Source organism: Jaculus jaculus, unplaced genomic scaffold (assembly GCF_020740685.1).
Source record: "Jaculus jaculus isolate mJacJac1 unplaced genomic scaffold, mJacJac1.mat.Y.cur mat_scaffold_165_1_43375_arrow_ctg1, whole genome shotgun sequence".
NCBI lineage: Eukaryota > Metazoa > Chordata > Mammalia > Rodentia > Dipodidae > Jaculus > Jaculus jaculus.
In genome coordinates this window covers 1-7500 of record NW_025423425.1, presented here as the reverse complement: position 1 = coordinate 7500, position 7500 = coordinate 1, and the positions used below count along the sequence as shown (strand labels likewise).

Below are 7500 nucleotides of genomic sequence, written 5' to 3'. Positions count from 1 at the left end.
GCGCGGGCAGTTTCCTTCACACTCCTGCTCCTCCCCTGGACAGCTGAGCACCGTCCTCTGTCCTTCTCCACCAAGCAGTTTGCCTTACACACGGTTCTCAGAAGGAACGCAGGTGTGGCTTAGAAAGGGATTTGGTTGACCAGTGACTGGAGTTTCAACTCACAGCAGTGGCAGAAGGGCTTGAGAAGTAAAGTGCATTTTAAGTTCAAAAGCTTGGCTTTGGTACAGACATAATCTTGAAAATAACAAGACATAAGGAGATTTTTTTTTTCTCAAAAATAACCAGCCTCTGGTGATAAGGGAGTTAGTGAGAGATCCCTAATCTTCATAGCCTCCCATCCTGTCCCCTCTTCTCACATAAAAGAATAGAGTGGTTGTATCTTGGGGGGCGGGTCTATGATATAGCTAGGGGAAACCACAAAGCTCTTAGTAGCCCGTAGATTATCGTGGGGTTGGACTAGAAGACCCACCATGGAATATTGACGAATCTAAAATAAGATGTACTACTTAGATCTTCTCAGAGCTCTGGGCATCTCAGTGATAAACTATGATCTGAGGGTGGCTGAGGACACAACAGGCGACCTATGGACTAGCGGGAGCCCGGGCAAGCGTGTGCGTGTTCAGAGCAGGGCGACGCCTCATGAGCATCTGCCAGCCATTATGCCAAGCACCTGCTGACAAGATTGACGGCTCAGCAGAGAACCAGATACTACAGTAGCTAGGTTCTATTTGGCATCTCGTTAAATTTCCAGATGTGGCTAAATAATGTCAATACAGATGATTTAGTCGGAGACACATTAGGATGCAAAAGATTCCTTAGCTTTCACGCAAGTTGTTAGCATGGCTGCCTCCAGCCAGGATGCACGCCCCCCCCCCCCCATCCCCGCAAGCTTGGTGGGTTCGGGGCAATCTGCTGACCAGTTTCCTGTCGACAACCCTCCCGGCGGTGTGAATCCCTTCCCTGTGGTTTCCCCTGTCTTCTAAGCCGGCTCCTCCCCAACAAGCCAACGCACAGGCTTTCGAGGAGGCCAGCGGAAATGTCCCTCTCCTGGAGACGGGTTCTGGTCAGGAGTTGCAGCGCTCAGCAACCCCACAAGCCTGCTTATCGCTGTCATCTGGGAGAGCACACGCTGTTCTCCGTGGTCTTGGCAACAGCCTTTATGGGAAAATTCTGGGCAAGCTGTCTTTCCCAGTTAGAGCTAAGTCACCAGGGTCACGTTCTGTTTTGCACTGGCGATCCACTGATGAATATTGGTGCAAGGGCCGTGCTACCCAGAGATAAAGGACTCTAACCCCCGAATCTTGTGCAGTCCAGCACAGTAGGGGACTTACTGCTTCTGTTTTTGTCTCAGCTTCCATACTTACTAGGGGCTAAGACCATCCAAAGCATTGCTTTTTTTCTGTTCTTCACTATTATTTTTTTCTCTCTAAAGTAAGCAACCAAGTGCTTACCTGGTAAATCTAAGGATTTAATACAGAGCTTGCCTACTGTGAGTTCCAGTGAAGGCTGCTGTTATAATTACGCTCACTTTTCCTGTTGGTCACATCACAGCGAGGTCTTGAGACTCTCACTGCCTCATTGAGCTATGATGTGATGCACTTACATGGGAACTGGGCCACACAGTCTGGACCAACAGGGGATGGCATTTCCCAGCCCGCCCAAAGGCAGGTGCTGCCTTGTCACTTGCTGTGGGTTAAGAAAGCTGAGGGATGTGACTGGAGTGGTGGCTCGTTGTTTAAAGTACTTGCAAGCAAAGCCAAAAGACCCAGGTTGGATTCCCCGGTACCCACGTAAAGCCAGATGCACAAGGTGGCACATGTGTCTGGAGTTTGTTAGCAGCAGCTAGAGGCTCTGGTGTGCCCATTCTTTTTCTCTATGTACCTCTTTTGCTCTCAAATAATTCAATCAATAAATTATTTATTAATTGTTTTTGAAAAAAAAAAAGAAATCTGAGAGATGAAGTTTGTCCCTTCAAACGCTGACATGTCAGATGGCAGAAGACATCTAGGAGAAAACAGTGGGTCAGAACCTCTTGCCAGTAAGGAAGAATAGCTTCATGATGTCCAGTCTACTCTTCCACGTTTCTTGTGCAGAGCAACCATATAATGTACCACTTAATTTGTCATTTTATCAGTCAAAATATTTCCAGTGTAATGATGTTTTATTTTGGTGAAAACTTCTGGAGATTTCCTTGCTATCATTATGATGTTTGTTTTGGCACTAGGGACTGAACCCAGGCCCTTGCATAGGCGAAGCACAAGATCAGCCACTGAGCTACAGCCTTAGACCCCCTGGAAATTATTAAATCAAATTTCATACTGTGTCTTTCTTACCTTTTGCCACAAGGAGTCTTATTTTTATTTTTAAACATTTTATGGACAACATCCATCCATATGTGCAATATGATCATAGTCCCCTCCCATGCCACCCTCTTCTTCCCCCCATAAGCTCCCTCCGCCGAGTCCCTTCTTTTCAGCTAGTCCCTATTCTATGTTTTTTGTTTTTTTTTTTTTTTTTTTTTTTTTTAAGGTAGGGTCTCTCTCTAGCCCAGGCTGGCCTGCAATTCACTGTGTAGTCTCAGGGTGGCCTCAAACTCACGGCGATCCTTCTACCTCTGCCTCCTGAGTCCTGGGATTAAAGGTGTGTGCCACTGTTGCAGTCTGGGTTGCATTGCTGTTAGAAATCACCTAACCAAGAGCAGCTTCTGGGAAAAAGAGGTTTATTTGGCTTACAGGCTCGAGGGGAAGCTTCACGATGGCAGGGGAAAACGATGGCATGAGCAGAGGGTGGACATCACCCCCTGGCCAACATAAGGTGGAACACAGCAACAGGAGGGTGTGCCAAACACTGGCATGGGGAAACTGGCTATAAAGCCCATAAGCCCACCCCCAACAATACACTCCCTCCAGGAGGCATTAATTCCCAAATCTCCATCAGCTGGGAACCTAGCATTCAGAATACCTAAGTTTATGGGGGACACCTGAATCAAACCACCATATTCCGCCCCTGGCCCCCATAAACTGATATCCATACATGATGTAAAATACAATGCATTCAGTCTGACTTTAAAAGTCCCCATAGTTTTTATCAATCTCAATGATGTTCATACATCCCCATAGTTTAAGATCTTTTAACTGGGCCATAATACCAAAATATAACCTCAAAAAACCCAGAATGGCACAGAATAAATATTCACATTGCAATAGATGGCATTGGGCATAGCAAAGAAACATTCAACCAATACAAGATTTAAAACAACCAGGGCAAACATCAAACTCTGTAGCTTCAAGTCCAGCAACTCAAACCAGTGACAAATCTTCAAGTCCGATAATTCTAACCAGCAACAAGTCTCTGGCATTCCAATTCCGCCCCTCCAGCTAGGCTACTCACAGTCCTGGGAAACTTCATCGGGGCCGGCAGCTCCTCGGCAGCCATCTCATGGTCCCGGCATCTCCACTGGGTCTCCACTGCAAGCCACGGTTCATCTTCATGGCCCCATGGGGTCTCTATGTAGGCAACCAGCAAACCTGCTTCACACTGCCCATGGCCATTTCCAAAACACAAGACCGTGTTGCAAACTCAATGACCCTCTTTCCAGCATTTCTTATACTCCACAATACCAGGTAGGGTGCCAATTTGTTAATCCAGGGGGGATTAAAGCAGACTTTGAAGAACAGGACACTCCTTGAGCACTCAGACCCCTTCAAAAAAGTTGACATTCTTCTTGTTGCCCTAGCGCAGGTCAGCTAGCCCAGTCTCAAAGGTTGTAATCTCTCAGTTGCAGCTGAACGGGCAGCAGTTCACCCAAAGATTTTCCTTTCTGTGCCATATCCCTCTGCACACACCAGTTCATTTCTACGCTAAGCAACCCTGCACAACTTCTCAGGACATGGGCACAAGAGCAAGCTTCTCACACAAACTGCTAGCCCAGTCCAGGCACAGCTCTTTCTCACCCTCATAAGCCAAACCTCACAGTCCATAGTTCTTACTGCCTTCAGGTCTTTCAGCTCTGACCAGGATAGACCACCAAGCTGTACTTACAGCACTGCAAGGCATCTCTTAGGCCAAGGTTTCAACTCCTCCCACGTTCCTCTTGAAAATCAGCTACAAAAGGCTGAAGCCACATAGTCAGGTATCTAGCAGCAATCCCACTCCTCGGTACCACTTTACTGTTGCAGTCTGGGTTGCATTGCTGTTAGAAATCACCTAACCAAGAGCAGCTTCTGGGAAAAAGAGGTTTATTTGGCTTACAGGCTCGAGGGGAAGCTTCACGATGGCAGGGGAAAACGATGGCATGAGCAGAGGGTGGACATCACCCCCTGGCCAACATAAGGTGGAACACAGCAACAGGAGGGTGTGCCAAACACTGGCATGGGGAAACTGGCTATAAAGCCCATAAGCCCACCCCCAACAATACACTCCCTCCAGGAGGCATTAATTCCCAAATCTCCATCAGCTGGGAACCTAGCATTCAGAATACCTAAGTTTATGGGGGACACCTGAATCAAACCACCACAGCCACCATGCCCAGCCTGTTTTATTTTTTAAAATTTTATTTGTTTATGAGAGAGAGAGAGAGAGAGAGAGAGAGGGAGAGAGAGTATGGATGCACCAGGGCCTCCAACCATTGCATACAAACTCTATGCATCACCCATGCACCACCATGTACATCTGGCTTTATGCGGGTAGTAGGGAACTGAGTCCTGGCCCTTAGGTTTTGCAGGCATGCTCTTTAATGGCTAAGCCATCTTTAGCTCCCTCTTCTATTTTTTATACAATTTTTATGTATGTACAAAATGTATTTATATCATAGTTGCCTTACCTCCATCTGTCTTTTACTTACCCCCTCCCCCCGTGTTCCTATTTTAATCCCTTTTCCTCCCTCCAGCAAGTCTTTCCACTATTTTTAATTAGTTATGAATTTTATTGTCTGACCCTATCAGGTGCCATTCCCACCAGGCTTATATCCTTATATATCCTTATATCCTCCTATATCCTCTCTCTCCACTCCAATCCACTGAGGTCCTTCCTGATTGGGGTTATTGGTATTCCCTGTGGGGGTCACAAATGCATCAATCAGTCTCTGGGATCCTCCTTCCCACCTGTGGCTTTTACAATCTTTCCACTGTCTCTTCCACAATGCTCCCTGAATCTTGGAGAGTGTGTTATAAGGATACTTTAGTGGTGAACTCTCTTGTGGCCTCTGAATTGCTGCTTTGAGGCATTTTGAATCTTTTCAGTTTCTATCACCATCGCCCTGGAGCTGGTTGTCAGGTTAGTGGTGACGGAAGTTTTCATGTTTAGATCACCACTTCCTCTGTAATGTCTCATGGGCCCTGGAAGATGTGATGGAGGTGGATCATCTTGTGCTAGGCAGTTGGCTAATCTTTTCTTGTTGGATCAGTGAATCTTGGTTCTTTTCAGGTTTCATTGTTTTCTATAAAACATAACAGATTCTCCAAGTAAGAGTGAGATCAGCCTGGATTAAAAGGGATAAGTCTAGTCATTTAAGAGACTTTTGGATGGGTTACAGCCACTCTTCTTGGACAAATGGCAGTGGGAGCTTCTCTTTGGAGTCTATGGCCTTCCTGCCCATGGGAGACTGACTTGATTGGGGAATTTAATTTTCTTACTACTCTTTCTAGTAAAGTCACTTTGCTTGTGCCAAGTACTGCAAACCCAAATTCTGAAAAGGAACAGAAGCACAGAGTGAACTCTGAGGCAAGACTGGAGCATTCCAAGCTGGCTGTGCCCCTTGGAACAGATCACCTCACTGCTGTATGCTCCACTGCATCTGTGCAAAGAGATGACATTAACATCTAGCTCAGAGGGGTTTTTAATGAGAGATAGTGGGTAACTTCAGAAAATAGTCTTAGAGCAGTGCTTAGATCTTAAAAGTTTTAGAAGTTTTTCTAAGTGAATAAAATGTACAGGTTTAGTTATTGTCAATTTAATCTTTTTTATTGATTCTTTCTACACAGTGTAATTCCGTCTTGTTCTGTTCTTGCGGCTGTTAACTCTGTCATTGTGATGTAGGTTTTTGTCAGTGTTTATTCTGTCATAGTATCATGTAACACTAATAATATCAATTATGAAATTTTTAAAGCATGGTATTTGGGTCATAACAAAACCTTGAGAAAATGATGAATAATTTCCCACTAATATTTTCAGGTTATTCTATGTCTTCTATAGGCATTTGAATCACCTTGTATTATGGGTACTGCTAAAGCAAAAACGCAAGTGGACAGAAAGAGCCGAGTCATGATCTCCTATTTTCTTGCATGCTCCTTTGCTGTGGGTGAGGCCTGTCATTCATTCTGCCTTCAGCCAGTGGGCCAGCAGATGGCATTCGAGGGCCAGCTGCTTCAGGCCTTGCAGAGCACAAAAGCCCTGACCTCATGAAGCTTCCATCTTAAATGGCTAGACATGGACAAAAGCAACCAAACAGGTGCATCAATTATGTTTTAAAAAATACTTCATTAAGGTTTTTTGTCTTTTGGTTTGTTTTTTTTTTTTCTTTTTGTTTTTCTGAGGTAGGGTCTCACTATAGCTCAGGCTGATCTGGAATTCACTATGTAGTCTCAGGGTGGCCTCGAACTCATGGTGATCCTCCTACATCTGCCTCCTGAATGCTGGGATTAAAAGCGTGTGCCACCAATGCCCAGCTTTATTAAGTTATTAATTTGCAAAGGGAAGGAGAGGGAGAATGAATGGGTGGGCCAAGGCCTCCAGATGCTGCAAACAAACTCCAGATGCATGCACCACTTTGTGCATCTGGCTTTATGTGAACACTGGGGAATTGAACCCAAGTCTTTAGGATTTGCAGGCAAGCGCCTTAACTGCGGAGCCATCTCTCCAGCCCCACTTAGGTTGTGGTGGCAGTACTGGTTTGTCGAAAAGCAGAGCAGAGGAGACAGCCATCCCTGGACCTGAACTGTCACACGTGTGCTGGGGAATGTGGGGACAGAAGCGGGACCAGCACGTGTGAGGAAGACAAGCGTGCCCGGGCCGGGTTCCAGCACAAGGGTGGAGGAGACTGACAAGGAGAAAAATCAACTCCTACCAAATCAGAGTGCCAAAGACCCAGAGGCCCCCAACACCTCATCACTGAGGCAGACAAAAAATGAACCCAACATGGCTCAGGGAAATTTTGCGGGAGAGGGGGCGGAAAGAATGTCAGAGCCACATGTTGGGTCATGATATGCAGAGACATTTATCCTACCCATAACTGTGGGCTAACTCCTGAATACATAACCCATATACCTCAACAAGGAGGGGCCAGGGGGAGGGGGTAGGGCAAGGATGAGCCTAACAATGGTACCAACTTGACCGTATTCGCTGAGTACAAAAATAATTAATAATACTTACCTGGCAGGGGAGATACCATGATCACGAAGGTGGTTTTCCCAGGGCGAGGCTTATCCATTGCACTCCAGATGTGCTGACCCCTGCGATTTCCCCAAATGCGGGAAACTCGACTGCATAATTTGTGGTAGTGG

The 7500-nt window shown here is 46.0% G+C and overlaps 1 pseudogene; it reads left to right on the top strand.

The window, feature by feature from the left end:
• Nucleotides 1-7361: 7361 nt before the first annotated feature.
• On the top strand, nucleotides 7362-7500 carry LOC123457253 (annotated as a pseudogene; the record flags this gene model as incomplete).